The sequence below is a fragment of the Scardinius erythrophthalmus genome (genome assembly GCF_964197995.2).
Source record: "Scardinius erythrophthalmus genome assembly, chromosome: 10".
Lineage (NCBI taxonomy): Eukaryota > Metazoa > Chordata > Actinopteri > Cypriniformes > Leuciscidae > Scardinius > Scardinius erythrophthalmus.
In genome coordinates, this window is record NC_138230.1 from 7122886 (window position 1) to 7142757 (window position 19872).

The window sequence follows — 19872 nt, forward strand, 5'->3', positions numbered from 1 at the left end:
AGCGCTTCTGGAACAAGAACAAATGTGGGCGGGGCTTGATTTTGTCTGTGAGGAATTGATTGGATGGTTGTGGATTGCCATTGGCTGATCTCATGTGAGTGACAGGTTGCCCCGCCCTCATCAATGGGGGGGGGTCGTTATTCTGATTACGATTAAGAGGCACATGAATAAAAAAAAATACTGATGTTCACGGCTAAATCGTTCATAATAATAAATAAAAAAAATAAAGAATGTTCCATTTTGATTTCATGACTTTAACATTTTATTGCATACTTTTAGTCCAACACAGTTTTATGGTTTTCCAACAAAAGGCAGGGAACTGTTATTCACAGAAACCCTTGAGGCACATTAAGCCCACGCAGAATCTGCACCCACAGAAAGATCATCAGATTTCCACAAAATTCAAAGTCATTTACTGTACATCCCTCACTCCTTATACGTTTATTAAATATTTTGGCAAGCTAAATATACTTTCATCTGCCAATAAGATAGTTCTCTCAGCTACATTTATCACATTTTCCATGTTTATATGCATCTTGTCAAAACATGGCTGGGTAAGTAACTAACTAAATGTATCATTCCTTCTAATGTTACTGTTGTTTTGTCCCAAAAATAAGAAACTTTTCCAGCAATTAGCAGTATTCAATGATAAAATGCTGCATCACTGTTTCTGTCACACTGTATCGCACGTGTGTTTCTGAATGACCTTTAACTTCTTGAGCATTTGCGCTCTATTTTGGTCCCGAAACATGGAAAATATTTACAAGTAACCCAAGGGAATAAATTGTAACTTGTATCTCTTCTGCCCTCTCGTCTTTATTGATCGTACAAAGGCGTGTCCTGTATTAATTACATTCAGATTAACTCAATCTGATTGGAGGTTTGTTTTTGCACGTAGGCAACATTTATCTTCATTAAACAGTCATTTAAAAAGTCAATTAAAGTGACTCATGAGACACTCATGGATGTTTTACAGCATTTATAATTCCTGCCCCCGTCGTCACGTTCTGCTCGTTTGATATGAATACCTCTTCAAGCTCTCTTCATCATGGCATGTTATCTTGACAAATGCGCCTCTCTTAGTCAGTGAACTGATCAATAAGCAGAAATCAGGTCGAGTTAAAGTGATTTGCATTGGAATCAGCTTATCTGAGGGTTGAAGCAGCTCTCAGTCCGCAGGTGGTTTCATTTCTCCCTCGGTGATAAGGGCGCCATCAATTACAGGAATCACAGCGAATTTATTCCCTCGCCGTGCCTTCGCTCGCCGAGTCGCTATTGATTAGAAGCAAAATGGAGACATTCAATTATGGGTAATTGGGTTTGATTAACATATGCAGTATGAGACTGGCGCGCTCCACGGGGACGACATGTCGACAACAGCGACAATGTGACAATCAAATACTGCATCAGAGACTTGTGACCTGTGCAGAACATTGATCAAACACACACCGCGTGGCTCCAGCGTTTCACAGAAGCTAAAGGATGAGCTGTAGGAGGATTGAAGATGTGAACAGGATCAGGTCATCAGGTTTGAAGTGACACTGTGAATGAACTCGACACAAACTCCAGGCTCGTAACCCTCCTGTTCGATCATTTTTGACCAATTTATATTTTATATTTTCTATGGGGAACTATGGGCCCTTGTTTAGATTTGTGGCTTTGATTTTCTCACAGCTTTAGAGTAAAAAGTGTTTTGGAAAATATATATTTCATTTAAAAATTGAAAATGTTATTTTTGTGCATTTTTTCATAACAGTAAATGTAAAATGTATTACAGTTTAAAAAAAAAATAAACTTTGGTAACACTTTATTTTACAGTGTCCTTGTTACATATGTTGCATGTATACCATAGTAATAACAGTAAATTATGCATAATTACATGTAACTAACCCTCAACCAAACCCTAATCCTACCCTAACCCTATAGTAAGTACATGTAGTTGCTTAATATTACTCAGCACTTAAATATATAATTACACTGTAACAATGACACCTTAAAATAAAGTGTAACCAAAACTTTTTTTAAGTTGTCTTTAAGTTGGAAATTTTGTTTTCAGGTCTATGCTCAAAAAGTGAACAAATGGATTATAACTACTTTATAAATATAATTAAGCACCATATTATAAATTAATAAAAAATATGATCAAACTAGAATATAGTACTATCATTTCATTAAAAATATTAATACTAATAAATGTTGGTTCACAATCCCAGTTCCCTATAAAACCAGGGGTTTTCAAACTCTTGATGTCTAGGACCCCTGAATTTGATGAGGCCCTTGCCAGAGACCGCTTTATAAAAACTGTAAGAGGGATAAAAACATTTTAAGTCAATAAAGTCAATATTGTCAGTATTTTAGATATTATATACAGCACTACTTTTGAAAAGTTTGTGGTCAGTAAAGAAATGAATTCTTGTATTCATCAAGGATGCATTAAAGACATTTATAATGTTACAAAAGATTCTATTTCAAATAAATGCTGTTCTTTTGAACTTTCTATTCATCAAAGAATCCTGAAAAATAAAATGTATCACGGTTTCTACAAAAATCTGAAGCAGCACAACTATTTTCAGCATTGATAATAATCAGAAATGCTTCTTGAGCATCAAATCATCATATTATACTGGTTTCTGAAGGATCATGTGACACTGAAGACTGGAGTAATGATGCTGAAAATTCAGCTTTGATCACAGGAATAAATTACACTTTACTATATATTCACATAGAAAACCGATATTTTAAATTGTAATAATATTGTAATATTTTTGGTCAAATAAACGCAGCCTTAGTGAGCAGAAGAGACATTTTTTCCAAAAATATCAAATCTATTTGACTGGTAGTGTATGCAATATCATTTGCAGTGCTTCATGAGTCTTTTTTCTGATGTTCAAATGCGTTCTCCTTGGACTGAAGTGACGTGATTGGTCTGTTTGGCTTCATGACTCAGAACTCAAACCCACTGTCTCATCGTGTTTCTCTCTCTCTCTAACACTGGTCGTTCCCGCTGGTTTTTTTCCCAGTCACGGCTGCTCCATCAGCAGACGATCGGCACAGATGCCGAGAGCAGGTGTATGTATATTTCAGCAGCTCAGAGGCCGGACATGAAAAACTTACACGAGGACACAGCACTCAGGAGACACACACACACACACAGTCAATCCTGCCATACAGATGCTGGCTGTTGACTCTCATTTGTCAGACTGTTTTCGCCTGGAGCTCATGAAAGGTCAACATGCATGTCCACATGTGTTCCTGCGTCTGCTGGGAGACAGACTCAAAACCACCACAGTTTTGTGGAGGAGGCAACTGAAACTCCAAAAGTTAATGCCCCAATTCATAAGACAGTCACTTGATCTAAGGGTACGTTTACATGACAACTTTCTTTTATTTATTTATAAAGGGACCACGTAGAATTTTTAACATAAATGTTTCCATTTCATGCATTGTGCCGGATTTAGCCAAAGGCTAATTTGCATCCGTAGTCCCCAGGCAGGTCAACACTAACATAACATTACAGTTCAAACATACATACACACATACTATCAGGGCCACAAAAAAAAAAAAAAAAAATTATTTAAAATGCAAAAATTTCAATGTTTACAGAGTTGGTTCAATTAAAAAAAAAAAAAAAAAAAAAAAAGATTTTAACTTCAATTTAAAAAGCTTTACACCCTTTTATATCCTCTGGTAGGACAATCCACTGATTATAGCTTTCACTGCGAAAGAACGACGAAAGAGAACCAGACAATTCCTCATGGATGATAATCTGGTAGATCTCACAGAGTTTTCAACGATGTACTAAACATGGAAAGGTTTTTCCTTTGTGTTTTTAAAACTTTCTCATGCAGACGACAACATTGTATAAATGCTCCTCGTTCACACAGCTCCATTAAAATGACTAAAAACGCTATATTATTCATGCCACTGTGTAAAGAAACACAGGCGCCTGTAGACGCGTAATACGCCTGCGCATGAAATTCACGTTTTTGTAGTTTACATGGAGACGATAATGCTATAGTTTTCAAAAACTTGCACTTTGAAACCTATATTTTCAAAAGTTTGCTTTTTCATGCCTCCAAATGAACAGCCAAAATGCATATATTTTTCCCGTTATCAGTTGAACATGGTGTAATGGGGTCCATAAAACATTTGAAACAAAACCTGGACTAAGTTCAGCTGGATAAATGACACCAGCGTGTGACTTGACGTTCATTTCTTCAGATATTTGGCGTATCACACATTGTCACTAGAAGTGCCACTTGTTGCTCATTAACTCTTTACTTAAAGCCTTTATATATAATGCATTATAAAAGTATTTAATGCATTAACTATGCAGTGTAATGCACCTTATAAAACACTGTTATAATACACTATAATACCTCATTGTCGCACCTTGAGAAAATATAATGGATTAAAACCTGGTTTCAGATGCAACAATGAATCTGCAAATATTATAATGCATTTTAACTGTGGTTGCAATTATTTATGAAAATATATAATGCATTACAATATACATTATGAATACCTTTATAAAGTATTATACACAAAAAAATCAAGTAAAGTGTATTTTTAAACAGGATTTTTTGTAGGAAATGTAAGTGGCGCTTAGCAATCCAAATATAGAGAAGCTTCTCAACATCCAATCATCTGCGCATTAATAAAATCAAGCCCTGAGTTACATTTTATCCTGTTACACGGATGTAAAATTGGTCACTATAAGTAACTTTGCAACTACAAGTCAACTAACTCTCATTAGAGCATTAGCAGACTGTCTTATCTACAGTTTTGAAGTTTAGGAAAGTCCTGTTCTCCAGCCGCCACACCACTGAAAAACTACAGCACTTGCTTTTGATCGCTTACAATGTAAATCAAGGAGATCTTTATCACGGAATAGAAGACTACTGACATAAAATGCATATAAACGTCAATATCTATCTGGGAATAATATGTCTTAGTAAGATACTTAAATGCTTAGTTTTATAATCAAAGCTCAGTAGTTTTAAAACCTATAATGAAATGCAACATAATGATGATCGAGAGATGAAAAAATAAACCTTCCTCAAAAGCCTGATGATCATATTTGATACTTGCATTTGATTTTCCTAAAAAATCATGTATAGATAATCGAGTAAACCTGCTTCAGTACAGTAAGTGTTTATCTTGAAATATTACTAACTTATTTTTACGTTTCCTTGATAAAATCAGCTCAGATTTGACACAGAAAGACTCGTGAAGCTCGAGCTGAAGGAGGACGCTTGTACAATTACACTGGAAGACTTTTACTGGATAAAAGAAGGCATGTAGTAGATTGTGTGCGACAGGTTTTGATCATTCAGAAGCCACTCAAATATGATCCAGTTGTTGGCTCTACAGGGTTAATTCTCCTTCATCCCCTCATCCGAGTGATTAGGCATTGTAATTGCGCTGAGCAGGACTGTTCCTCAGTGAAATATTAAAGAGGGATTGAGCTACGCCTGATGAATCTTGCAGTGTTGCTGTAATGAGCGCTGGAGATCGGGAGAGTCTTCCAGCGTAGGCCAAGATCTCTCAGGAAACACCAGATTTGATCTAGACGCTCGGTCTAAACCACTGTGAAACACAGGAACAACTTCTTTAAAGCTGCAGTCTGTAGTTTTTCCTCTTTGTCGCCATCTCTGTTCGAAATCTGCAATTGCAGATATTCGCGGATTTATCAGCTTTACGTGGGATGTGCCTCAGGGCCGTTGTCTCTATCAATAAGCACTTGTTGCTTATTAACCCTTTACTTGAAGCCTTTATATATAATGCATTATAAAAGTATTTTAATGCATTAATTATGCACCTCAGTACACTATAGTTGTCACATGACCTCACTACATTGCATATTTAATTTAGCAAGTGCTGTTCAAGTATCTCAAAAATAAACAAGGCTATCTTAAAAATTATAATCCCATTTTGTGTAAAATATTTCTTCATTTATCTTGAGGCTGTGCATTATTTTATTATGGGTACATTCAAAAATAGTAGCATTACCAGTGATATAGCCTCAGGAAACAGAAGTGCAGTGATGCAGCATTTGATAGTGTGTTGGTTTGTTTTCTCAGACTACAGAATACAGAGACGAGAGACTCTGAAGTCCGCTTGAGTGTTTCATGTTTCTGGTTGGGTTGAAACAATAGCTGGGAGACCCTAGAGAGGGAGGATTTATACAGATGCTTGCTGAACGCATTTATCAAACACATGCATGCAGACGTGTACAAATGCACACATATACACTCGCACACACACATCAATCTTTACAGTTTATTCTAGATTCTGAAGGCTTGTTCATATATCATTTACCTGATTTATGAAAAAAAAAATCCTATAAATATGAAGATATATTTATTACTGATATATCTGTATAAAGTATATCTAATATTTGAGGGTGGTGTGTATTGATGCGCTGCATTGTTATTATAGTTGCTCTGAGTGACATGCCAACCTCAAACTCTATTTGAATAAAGTGTGCGTCATCCTCGAGAGTACGTCAGGTCACAGAGGTGTCGTCTGTGTAGTTCCCTATGTAGGCAGTAGACAGTGAGGCAGCTCACTAGGCTTTGGATAGGAGCCTCTCTTTCTCTCCATGAGGCCAAACTCACGCTGAGCAAAACCTACACTCTCTCCAGGAAGAGCTTCAGGTGATCTGTCTTACAAAGAACCACGACGAAGTGTCAACTTTGAGCGTTCATACGAAACCGTGAACATTTCTCTCAGAAAGACACATCACATGCCTCTCCTAAAATTCTTTATGAAAAACATGTTGATGTCAAATTAATGAATTAATGAATTAATGCATGAATGAATAAATGAATGCATGAATCCATGCATGAACAAGTGGATGAATGAATGCATGAATGAACGAACAAACGAAAGAGAGAAACAACGAACTAATGAACGCAAGAATGCATGAATGAACGAATGAATGCAGGAACGAATGCATGAATCCATGAATCCACGAATGAATGAATGCATAAACAAATGCAAGAATGCATTAATGAATGCATGAATGAATAAATTCAGGAACGAATGCAAGAATGCATGAATGAATGCATGAATCCATAAAGGAATGAATGAATGAATGAACGATGGCAAGAATGCATGAATGAATGAGTTTTCTCCCAAAATGTATTTATGCATTCATGCATACTAATTTAAAGATTGTAAATGTGACCTGCAGTTTCATGCAATGCGACCCATAGACAGAATCTGACGAGAAACGTTTGGGTTCAGACTAATCTTGTTAAATCTGTGCAAGGTCTGAAACATTGTTGAGATCTCCTCTGAAACTCATCCGAGATTACTGGAGTCTTTGTTTTCAGGGGAAACATCTGGAGGCTTCAGCAAAAGTCTGTATTTAATGTGACTGCCGGCCGTCTCCGCAGCACGCACACACACACACACACACCGGAGCGCAGAAAAGCGTAAAGAGAACGAGCGCTCAGCTGACTCTGACGAAGGCACTGCTGCACAATGCATCATGGGAGCGTGTGGTCGCAGCGCAGATGACCCAGAATATTTTCTGCTGACATTCCTCGGAGGCGAGGAAATTTGTGTGCAAGCTAAAACTGGGTTACATAACATCATCCTAATATAGTCATGCAGGTACGGTTTCAGAATGACTTATAAACAGCACATACCTGCTCGCTTCTCAAAAAACACAATCACCGCAATAGAAAAACCCTCTGCGTTCTAGCTGAGATATTGGCCTATTAGAGTTTATGTAGATTTATATCAGATATGTGTGTATGAGGTAAAGATGCTCTGTTCTGTCACAGAAGTCTAACAATCACACTAAATGTAAAGTAAGTTTGGTTTAAGTGTCAAAATACTTGTATCGCAGTGTTATATGAAAGTTTGCACTTCAGGGTTAAAAAAGGTAATTGTGATAACTGTGAAAAAGTTTATAATAAACTTTATCTTTTGTCACAAATTTCACTTGTGTAGAATGAAGGTGCAATTATGAGAAATTAAGCCGCAATTGAGAGATAAAAGGCCCAATTATGTGAACGCAGCCATTGTGAAATTTAAAGTCAATTTTATTTTTGTAGTTTACATTGTTGCAACAACGGCGTAACTCGCTGCTTCACTACCATAGTACGATACATCGTTGAAGAAATCAACTAGTCACGACTGTTTCCCGAAACTGTATTGTTGTCGCAAAGTGGTCATTCAACCACGCTGGTTTATGACGTCACGCACGTGGTGGAGTAATAACTACTGTTAATGAATCTGTTTGAGATCGAATCAACGCTAGATGTTTTGATATAATTAGACAATGGCCTCTGAGGACTATTTCTCATTTTTCGGAGTTATTTTGCTTTATTTCCAGATTCAATCATTGGCTCGTTCTTACATAGTCGAGCTCGTTCACACATGCGCTCCTCAGAAACGGTGCTTTAAATCTCTTGACAAACTAAAAGACGTAAATTACATTTCTATGTATTCTAAATAAAAGATATAGATTGTACTGAATGTCGGCTTGCTTATTTTACTCAAGATAAGGATTTGAGTCCAAGATAAGTGATTGATGTCATGCAAACTAGAAACTCTTCTAACCACAGGTCGAGAACTGTTGTTCAGATACACATCTTTGCGATGCTGTTTGCAAATGTTCGTTAGAACGATGCTTTCGGGAAACACTGACTCACTGAACTATGTTGTTGGTAACGACGGAACTTGCGAACATAGTTGGCTAACGATGCTTTCGGGAAACGCATCCCTGTTTAGTTCCTGCCTCTATGAAGCCCCTCCTTCTGAAAAGCACACTGTGCTCTGATTGGTCGGCTGGAGCAGTGTGTTGTGATTGGTCAAGTGCTTCGAGTGTGTTTGGGAAGTGCCCCGCCCCTTATCATAACCACCAGTTTATACACACTACTAACTCAACCAGGCCCCGCCCCTTTATTCTGCGTATGAATTATTTCAATTGTGACGAGTTCGTTCCCGGAAGAAAACTCAAGACTCAATGGAGTTCAGAAACAGTGACACTGATATAGAGAATAACTCCCGCTGGAGGGACTTTGTAACTTTGATGAACTTTTCCATGCTCAAACAGCAACATTACACACTAAAGAAAGTTGAACATGGGGGGGGGGGGGGGGGCATAAAAGAAGAAGCTGATAAATAAACCAACATGTGCAGGTAAAAATGAGCCCGAGCCGAGAAACCTGCGGTCGGCCATAGATGTGCTCAGCGAGCGTGAGGACGTGTGTCCCACAAGTGCATTCAAACAGGCCAGCAGAACTGTTGAAAGAGCAATAAATGTTTCAGGAGGAAGAGCTTTTAAAAACACATCCAGCAGCTCTGGAACTTAACTTAATAATTATTTAAAAGCTTGTGTACATGAGTGTGTTGCCACAATTTAGAGTCTGAGTGTCTCTCTCTGTGTGTGTGTGTGTGTGTGTGTGTGTGTGTGTGTGTGTGTGTGTGTGTGTGTGTGTGTGTGTGTGTGTGTGTGTGTGTGTGTGTGTGTGTGTGTTTCAGAGAGAGATTGCAGTGTAATTGAATAGGACAGATACATGCACCGAAGAACAATTCCCCTCCTCCAATCCCATCAGCCCCGAGCATCATTACACACATGCCGTGTTCGGTAGGGAAAATCGGCTGCTATAATTTCCATTCAGAGAGACGGGAAAAGGCACTCTTGAGCGGAAAGCATCGGCGCGGCTCTGAAGCTGTGAAACTGCAGATCGGTGCTTAAAGCTCTTGCAGTGTTTGCTTTTCTAGCATTGAACTGCATTTAGCCTTTGCGTAGAAAGTAGTAGACCTTTAAAAGTAGTAGAAAGATTAATATGTTGCAATTAACATATGGTCATATATAGATATATACATAATATATATAAAGGTCAGAGAACGTTATGACTTCCCAACTACCACATCCATATGAACTATAAATCAATTCTCACATTATATTTGTGGGGGAAAAATATCAAAGACAAAAGTGCATGTTAAAACAGGGGTGTTTGTGAACTGATGACGTGTCCTGATTATAAAAATTAGGCCGATCTAGCTTAGACATGCAGACGCACCATGAGGCCGATCCTGCATATATGGGAAGATTCCCGCAATGGGAAGCAGTGGGATGGGAAAAGCCGCTGTTGACGCTGGGAAACTGCAGATTGGTGCTTAATCAAAGGTCTCATGGTGTTTGTTTATTTCCAGTGCTGGTGAACACATTACACAGAGCATTAATTGCTCGGGCAGCGGCCCAACACTAACCGGCAGGGACACGCAAACACTCCCAGCGAACGCTCATCCGATCAACCAGAGAACGAGAGGACAGCGCTGCCACAGGCCTGGCCCACGGGATCAACAGTCCACAGATCCTCGTGTCACACACACACACACACTCGCACATGCAGATGTGGCATGCATTTACACATCAACCATTTGATCAGCTGATCGGTTTCCTACTGCCATTTCATCCCTTTAAAGTCAACAGTGAATGGCATTCAAAACACATTTTACTTTTGCATTGCGATGCATTTATGAGTAAATGAATCTGCAGAGATCTTAATCACATTAACCAGCATTAAACTGTTATTCAATTTCAAAGGGAACGTATGAACTTAAGATGGCTAACTTGGATAAAAGCATCTGCCAAACACATGAAGGTAAAATGCATGAATGTAAAACTTGCTGGATTACCAACAGTAGACTAAAAAAAAATTCACACACACACCGTTGTCGTTGCATAATGCAGACTGTTTTACAATTATAGTATGCAGTAAACTGATGTCTGTACTGCACCGTATTCACAGTAAGCCATTCTGAACTATCTCCTACTGCTCTATAATTTTTTTTTTTATTAAAAACAGTTCAAAGTATTTTGTGTCTCTTCAGTAAATGCATGAATGACTGAAGCATGAAGTGTTTCCGTTATTTCACCCAACATCATTTCTCTGTTTTCATGACAGCTGCTTTGAAATCGGAGGGTCGCTTGTGGATTGCTCTCCTAAAATGGACCCTTTTCACCCACTTCTGGCGGGCTGTGAGCTTGGGAAGATAATCTGTTATTATTAGTGAAAGCAGAATTGTGTTTTTACGCTGTTTTCATGTCACACCAAACACAGAATTGCCTTTGGGGCTGAAGCTGCAATAAAGATAAATTAGAAATAGATTGCAGAAACTGTTTCCATCCATAACAGTGACTTTGTTTTATTTCATTTTGTGGGAACACTCACTAGGTTACGTTCCCTCCTCCGCACTTTCAGGCTGGAGGTTTTTCCTCTCTGTACATTGTCACGGTTTCTGCGTGAGCCCTGTGGGCTTCATCAAGAGGCGCTCTGCAGATTCACATTAATCAGCGCAGTCGCACGCTCTCACAGGTACCGCTATCACGCTTCTCGAACCAATTACACCCGGGCCACCGTCCGTTCATGCCACGAGAAGGCCCTCGGCCAATCGGACGCCGGCGTGAAGCACAGGGGGTTCCTCCACAGTCACCTGACCGCTGTGTAGGACACATGAGGACACTGGGAAGGACGGTGCGTTTGCGCTCGTCTGGGGAATGGGATAAAAATACTGAGCTGACAAGCCAATTAATCAGCTTTCAGGGCACTGCGGTGTAGAGCATCCTCCAAAGGGCACCGGGACACTGTCTCTTTAAGAAGAAACCACTCTGATGCCGAAGCTTTTGCTTAGCTAATGCCAATAACACTGGTAACACACCGAAGGAGGTTTTTTTGCAGCAATGCCAATAGAAGAACTATGTTCCGTTTTTAAATTGCAAAAATCTGTATTTAAATATATGTATATATGAAAAATTAAATCTCTGCTTAAATTGCATTAGAATTGCGACCTGATTTTCTCAAAATTGCAACTCTCAGAACTGAGACCTTATTTCTCAGATTTGAGACTTTTCTTCCCAGATGTGCAGTTCTTTTCCCAGATTTGTGACTTTATAACTCACAATTGCGAGAAACTTTTTTTCTCTGCATTGGACTCAATTCTGTGAAAAATTCTGAATTGCAAGATATAAACACACGCAATTGCAAGAAAACAAGTCAGAATCTTTAAAATAAAAGTTATTAAAATTAGTTCTTAAAAGAACCATTTTTTCTGAGTGTGAAGAAGCTTCATTCTATATAACCTTTTTCCATTATAAAGAACCGTCTGTGGAATGGAAAGGTTTTATATATGGATACCATATTTCTTTATTTCTATCCAAACGTACAGAAATGTATGCGCACACAGAAGGCCTGTGAATACAGATGAGCGAACAGATGTTACTAGTACAGTGGCATTATGAAATATGCACTTGTCCTCCATTTCTGATGACTTGAGAGATTGAAGACGACATGACAACCTCTCTGCTAAGTGAATATAATGAGCATCTGATGCTTGATGGATTTTACGGTGCATTTCGTTTTTAGGAGTGCACCAAAGCGATCCTGACAACGGGACTCCCCTAGAATGACGACTCCCTCAGCAGTGCACTTACTACAGGACAGGACTGAGCTACTTCGTCAAGTTACAAGATCTCAATAAAGTACTTCAACTACAGTCAAGCTACCCTTTTAGAAAAGTAGTGAACGACAGCACAAGCCACTGACAGAGCAAACACTGCAGTATTTATCTGTCACAAAATGAGGATCTACATCAACGGCATGCAATAAACTGAACGATTTGCACTCAAAACTATAAAACAACATTTATATAATGTCACGGTGACAAACGGCAGCATTGGAATAAAAAATGTATTTTGTAAAATGATTAGAACATGTAATATTTAATGATTTAAGAAAAAAATCATGTTTCAATCACACCAATAAGGCGTTAAATTTGCTATAGGGACTCAATCTTGAACACATTCACTTTGAAATGCTTCATTTGAGAGAGAGAGAAAGATTTCAAGGCAACATTTTTACAACCTGTTCGCTGGGCTGTAAAACTGCATTAAAGAAGACCTGTTGTTTTTACATGTTTCTTTAGTGTGTAATGTTGTTTGAGCATGACAAAGCTCTGCAAAGTTACAAAGTCCCTCCAGCGGGAGTTATTCTCTATATCAGCGTCACCGTTTCTGAACTCCATTGTAGTCTTGAGTTTCTCAAGAGGAGAGCTGCAACAATGGAGAACACGGGGAAAAAATAAGGTGTTATATACATGCACAACACCCAAAATGAGCAAAAACTTAAATGAACCGAGTATAAAATCACACATAGGCTATAGTGGACTGGACACTCTTACTCATATACTCTTCAGTCGTGTGACGGCTCTAGAAGTGTCTCTGTCTCCCTGGACGCTGCACGTGTTAGTGAACCCGGGATGTGTGATTTGAGACACACCCTTTGACTCCCATCCATCCCTTCTTTATATTCTCAGCCTTTTGCATTCAAAGAGTGAAGCTGATGGGAAATCTTGAGCACTGCACAAGTACTGGCTAAAATCAATCCCCTGTTTCACATTCAGGGGGGATTTTGAGAGAGCCGGGAAAACCGACAGCTGGCTGAAAAATCCAGCGCTGGCGCTTGTGTTTCCATCGCGGCGTCTCCCCTGTCAGCGCGCTCCCCGAACGAGCCCCTGAAATAAATGAAAGCAGTTCCACTCTGCTGACTGTTGCTGCCTCTATTCCCAGGCTTGATTTAGTGCCACTTTTTTCTTAATGGACTGTTTGTGAGCCTGGCTTCAAACCCGCAAGAACCCACCAATCACGACTCGCTCGCCGCCGACCTCGGAGACGCTTCACGAGGGCAGATCAGCACGCAATGTTATTAGCATGAAACGACACGTATGATTACTGCTCTTTTCTTTTAGCTCCTTCTTTAACTACTGATAACTGTGACCATACAGTGCAGTCGTGCGGTGTAGTGGTTAAAGGGATAGTTCACCCAAAAATTTTATTTGATTTACTCACCCTGAAGCCATCATAGGTGTATATGACATTCTTCTTTCAGACGAATACAATCAGAGTTATATTAAAAAAATGTCCTGGCTCTTCAAAGCTTTAAAATGGGAGTGAATGGGTTTTTTTTTTTTACGTCCACCAAAGCACATCCATCCCTGATAAAAGTGCATCTATCCATCATAAAAGTGCATCTATCCATGATAAAAGTGCATCCATCCATCATAAAAGTGCATCCATCCATGATAAAAGTGCATCTATCCATCATAAAAGTGCATCTATCCATCATAAAAGTGCATCTATCCATCATAAAAGTGCATCTATCCATGATAAAAGAGCATCTATCCATGATAAAAGTGCATCTATCCATCATAAAAGTGAATCTATCCATCATAAAAGTGCATCTATCATCATAAAAGTGCATCTATCATCATAAAAGTGCATCTATCCATCATAAAAGTGCATCTATCCATCATAAAAGTGCATCTATCCATCACAAAAGTGCATCTATCCATGATAAAAGTGCATCTATCCATCATAAAAGTGCATCTATCCATGATAAAAGTGCATCTATCCATCATAAAAGTGCATCTATCCATCATAAAAGTGCATCTATCCATGATAAAAGTGCATCTATCCATCATAAAAGTGCATCTATCCATCATAAAAGTGCATCTATCCATGATAAAGTGCTCCACACTGCTCTGGGGGGTTAATAAGGCCTTCAGAAGTGAATCGGTGCGTTCGTGTAAGAAAAACATCCATATTTAACACTATCAACTAAAATAACTGCTTCCAGCAGACGACAGTACACAACGGTTTACGGCAAAAGAGTAACACTTGACCCGACGCACAACGTAATGAGGAACATGGTTGCCCAGCCCTGTGTGTTTGAACCACGCGAGGCGTCAAAGCTTACCTCCTACATCTACGTCATACATCGTCAAGTGTTACTCTTGTGGCGTAAGCCGACTTACATAGACCGTCTGCCGGAAGCTAGTTATTTTAGTCGATAAAATAAAATAAAATAGTCTGGAAAAAACTTATAATATTCTCTTATAATATTTATAACTTATAATATTTGTATTCTCCAAATAAAGAGAATAAAAAAACAGTGATTCAATCACATTGTTGTTGTTGTTGTTGTTGTTTTTTTAAATCAATGATTACATTTCATTAAAAAAAAACTGTACCTAAAGTGCAATAAAAAGAAAATAGAAAAGGAACAAAATCCACCTAGAGCATTAAAGAAATAACATCTAAATTGCAGGCTTAAAAAAAAAAAAAAAAAAAAACACAAATCCATGGTTAGGTTGCATTAAAAAACATCTGGTTAAACTTCACTTGTTCTAAAGCACAAATGGCTTTTTTTTTATCTGTACTCAAATTACTTTTTAGAAATGTGTGTAAATTGCACTAAAAAGCACAAACCCATGCTTAAATGGCATATAAATGTCCACGCTTAAATTGCATTAAAAATAACACCACCAAATGTGGACAAATAAAAAAGTTCCCCTAACTGAATAATTTAAGGGCTGTTGTTGATAATTGGGGGCAGTGGTGGTCTAATGGTCAGAGAGTCAAACTCGTAACCCAAAGGTCACAGGATTCTCAATACGACACCGAACCCCCAATCACTCCCCGGGCGCCACAGCAAAATAAAATGCCTGTGGAATAAACACAATCTGGGTGTGTGTGTGTGTTCACTACTCACTGCTCCTAATCTGTATGCACTTACTTGGAAGGGTTGAAGGAAGAGGACAATTTCTTGGCCTTCACGTCACTTCAGAATCATGTTCTAGCGTTCCTCTTGCACGAGTGTTATGGCCTCAGCAACTCATTTGCATCCTTTGGTAATTGCCATTAACACAACAACTGCTTTTTCTTGTAAGTCTCTTTGGCTGGTAAGGGGCTGCCAAAAACACACACGTAAATGTAAATAAGATTCAATTAGCATGCAGCTTCAGCGTGTACCGCGGTTCTCAGTGTTTACTCTGGTAAGCTACTCCAGTCTGGGCCGCTGCCAGTGCTGCTTAATTGCACAGGGATCGTTTTGAGTAATTAGGCAATTGGAATATCCACTAGTTTTAAATAAGGCAAAGAACTAATCTCAGCCGGCAGCCAGCGCTCTGACAGAGGAGATGTAGGATGGGGACCCGCTCGCTAGACTCCCTCGAGTGCCGCTTTAAAGGCCTGTCAGCGAGAACTGTTTGTTTTGAACGATGTGCATCTTACAGCCTCGCACGTTATCAGGTAACGCATGATACGCTGGTTTGGTAGTGACACACATTCACAGGTTTATTCAAACATCTCACGGCCTCTCCTGTCTGCAAGCTAACGTGGTTTAGTCTCGAATACTTCCAGATATCAAACCCTGAGGGAATCGATTGCATCTTTCCATATGTCCACTTAGATACTCGTGGGATTGAATTGAGCCCTTCTAGATAGTGTTTCTTTTAAAGGAAATTCAGCTGAAACCAGGCGGTAAATATAGTGCATTGTTAACGGTGCCAGTCAAATAATGCTGATTTTCCTGAAAAACAAGTGTAGTACTTTACTAAGGAGGCGATGCGCTGAAAAGACTAGCAAAGTCTTAATTTAAATAGTGAAGTGTGCAAAAGTGATGCAAACGTTTAGTCAATTCACCCATGTGTTTATGTTTTCATAAATAAAATAGATTAATAAAATACCATAAAATAAATAAAATACCTTAAAAATATATAAATAAAATACCTTAAATAAAATAAATAACTGTAAAAATAAATAACATAAAATACCTTTAAATAAATTAATTAACAAATAAAATGCATACCTTAAAATTAATTAATTATAAAAATAAATAACCTTAGAATAAATAAGTAAATACTTAAAAAAACGAATAAATACCTTCAAAATAAATAAATAAAATACCTTAAAATAAATAAAATGAAATAGCTTTAAATAAGTAAATAAAAACAAACAAATAAAAATATCTTAAAGTAACTAAAGATTAATTAACCTTAAATTAATAAATAAAATAAAAGAATGGCAAGGTCTTAAATACTCTGGTTAAAGTTACCGCTCGCAAAAGTGATGCAAACGCTTTCGTGCCAGTGACTGAAGATGCTATTTTTTCCACAACAAAGCTTCTAAAACTAAGAAACACTATGGATCAAGGTTTTGTTTGGATAGTTCAGATTAGCATGTGTGTGTTAAAATGCTTAACTGCATGAATACCCTCAGCTCACAAACGAAACCCCGCCACGCTGTGCTAACAGTGAACACCTCTGTGATGTAAATATAAGAGACACGTGACCTGCGCTCAGAGCAAACAGTTGACACGCATGCTAATAGCTAATTATGAACTATGGGGATTTATTTACCTGGAAAAGCTATTAGCCTCCCAAGACCTCCATAGCCATCATCACCAAATTAACTTCCCTGTACAGCTTGAGGGAGGAAGAGCGAGACGGAGAGAGATAGATCCTGTTGGAAAAAAAATAGGAAAGGAAACAAAACATGAGCAGTTTGGACCGGTTTAAATTTCAAGATGGATTTAAAGCTGCAGTGTGTCATTTCTAGAGACACCAAACCTTACCTGTGATCTGTTTGTTTCAGTGGCCCGACCTAAAAATAAATAAATGAAATACCTTAGGATGGGTGGATGGATGGATGGATGGATGGGTGGGTGGATGAATTGAGTGGATGGATGGATGGATGGATGGATGGATGGATGGATGGATGGATGGATGGATGGATGGATGGATGGATGGATGGATGGATGGATGGATGGATGGATGGATGGATGGATGGATGGATGGATGGATGGATGGATGGGTGTGTGGATGGATGAATGGGTGGGTGGATGAATGAGTGGATGGGTGGATGGATGGATGATGGATGGGTGGGTGGGTGGATGAATGAGTGGATGGATGGATGGATGGATGGGTGGATGGATGGATGATGGATGGGTGGGTGGATGGATGGATGGATGGATGGATGAATGGGTGGGTGGGTGGATGAATGAGTGGATGGATGGATGGATGGATGGGTGGGTGGGTGGATGGATGGATGGATGGATGGATGGATGGATGGATGGGTGGGTGGGTGGATGGATGGATGGATGGATGGGTGGGTGGATGGATGGATGGATGGATGGATGGATGGATGGATGGATGGATGGATGGATGGATGATGGATGGATTTGAAAACAAAAAAAGAAAATTAACAAGAGAAAGAATTGATCTGCTTTCCATACAGTGACTATAGTATGCTTCATTGTCACATGACCTCATAACATTGTTTAATTATCATCTGGAAAATAAAAAAAGGTTACCTTGCATTTTACAGGGTCAAGGACAAGTTGAGAGCATTCCATTATGGGACACCAAATCTCATGCAGCACGCATTGGTTGTATACGGTACATTTTAGTAAATAGTCATCCGGGTATTCTATATAAGATTTTCACACAATATGGGCGACACCGGCAGAATACGATTTTGTTTTTTGTGTGAACAATCCAGTACCTAGAAGGTGGTCACCAGTTAAACCAGCTGGCCTTTGTCAGGATTTCTCAGCGCTAGAGAGAAGGAGAAAATAGGTAATGATGGAGAGAAAAATTTCAAGAGCGATAAAGAGATTCAAAGAGAGCGAGGGAATGTGCTCTTCGAGGCATGACTGCTTCAGGTGTCAGTGGGCTGAAGCCGGTCCAGACAGGGCCATTATCTCTGATCCCTCCTGACCGAGCCCGGGTCCACCGAGGAGGATCTAACCCACCGTGGTGATTTCATTTCTCTACGTGACTGATTATTTCCCTGACTGAACAGTCCTGTCAAAAGTCCTTTGGCGCTACAGCGGACATATTAGGAAGATCGATTTCCACCGGACGCCCGAGGCTCCAGACCTCAGGACCACTTAACACCTGTGTGTGAGCGGACGGCCCGCGCTTGCCTGTAACCTTGATGTCAAGCTGGAAGAAAGGCTATTTGGAAGCAAGAGCGCAGCATGAGAAGGCTTTGATTTAGATCCTTTAACTTTCACCTGCTATCGCGGAGTATTGTGAAGTGTGCTGCAAAAAAATACATAGCACTTTTGTCTCGTTTTACAGTACAAACATCTAAATATTATGAAATCAGTTAGCCTATAAAGTCCCACTGTGGTGAAAATCAAGTTTTTAATGTTGTTTATATGTCTATGTGGTGTTTTTAATATGTTTTAAGACAAACCATGTGCAAATTCATAAGTCAAACACCATTGCTGTGTATTTTCTCCTTAAAACTGAGAAAATGTCTCAAAAACACGATTTGAAATCGCTGGTGTTTCTGACGTTACAAACTACCTTGTGACCAATGTGCCGGTGGGCTTTAACAGCAAACTAGCAGAAGAATATCAAGAGAGGTCAGGTTATCCTGGTATATTTTTCTGTTAAAATCGTGTAGATTAAGCAATATAGCAGGAGTATATATTACGATGTTATGATGAACTATATGCCTTTCTCCACTGACGGTCTGAGTTGTTCAAAGCGTTTCTGATGATTGTTAGAAGGCAGACTGTGGCGAACCGGAACATATTTGTGTATCATTATTAGCAACACATTCTGTTTGATAACATAGTCAAGCAAAAGGCTAATCATATTAATAACCGTTATGTGTCCAACGTTGTAAAGAGCGATGCCATTGTGCATCGTTTACCTTAGTAAGTTGACGTGTGAATCTCCGAGATGGCGCGAGTGGAGGCGGGGCTAATTTGCATATTCATAGGCTACTAAATGTAGTAAAGGTGTTGAGTTATTCTTCATGCCTTAAAATACCTTGAATGTGTGTTTTTTTTTTTTACAGGAAAAATCGTTTAAACATGGTTAATATGTCATTTTGGAGATCAAAGATGAGATTTAAGGGATACAATTATTCAATTCACATTTATTTGTATAGCACTTTTCACAATACACATCGTTTCAAAGTAGCTTTACAGAAAATGTACTACAGGGAGACATTAGTAAATAAATAAATAAAATTAAGGTGAATTTATGCTT

At 38.8% G+C, this 19872-nt stretch overlaps 1 long non-coding RNA gene across 1 annotated transcript; it reads right to left on the reverse strand.

Annotated features, from left to right (window-relative positions):
- Positions 1 to 241: 241 nt before the first annotated feature.
- On the reverse strand, positions 242 to 19569 carry LOC308696784. The gene is made up of 5 exons (XR_014030869.1): positions 19532 to 19569; positions 18177 to 18420; positions 17439 to 17490; positions 17224 to 17326; positions 242 to 1272 (listed from the first exon to the last, which is right to left on the reverse strand). It is a non-coding gene; the product is annotated as an uncharacterized lncRNA (long non-coding RNA).
- Positions 19570 to 19872: the final 303 nt, after the last annotated feature.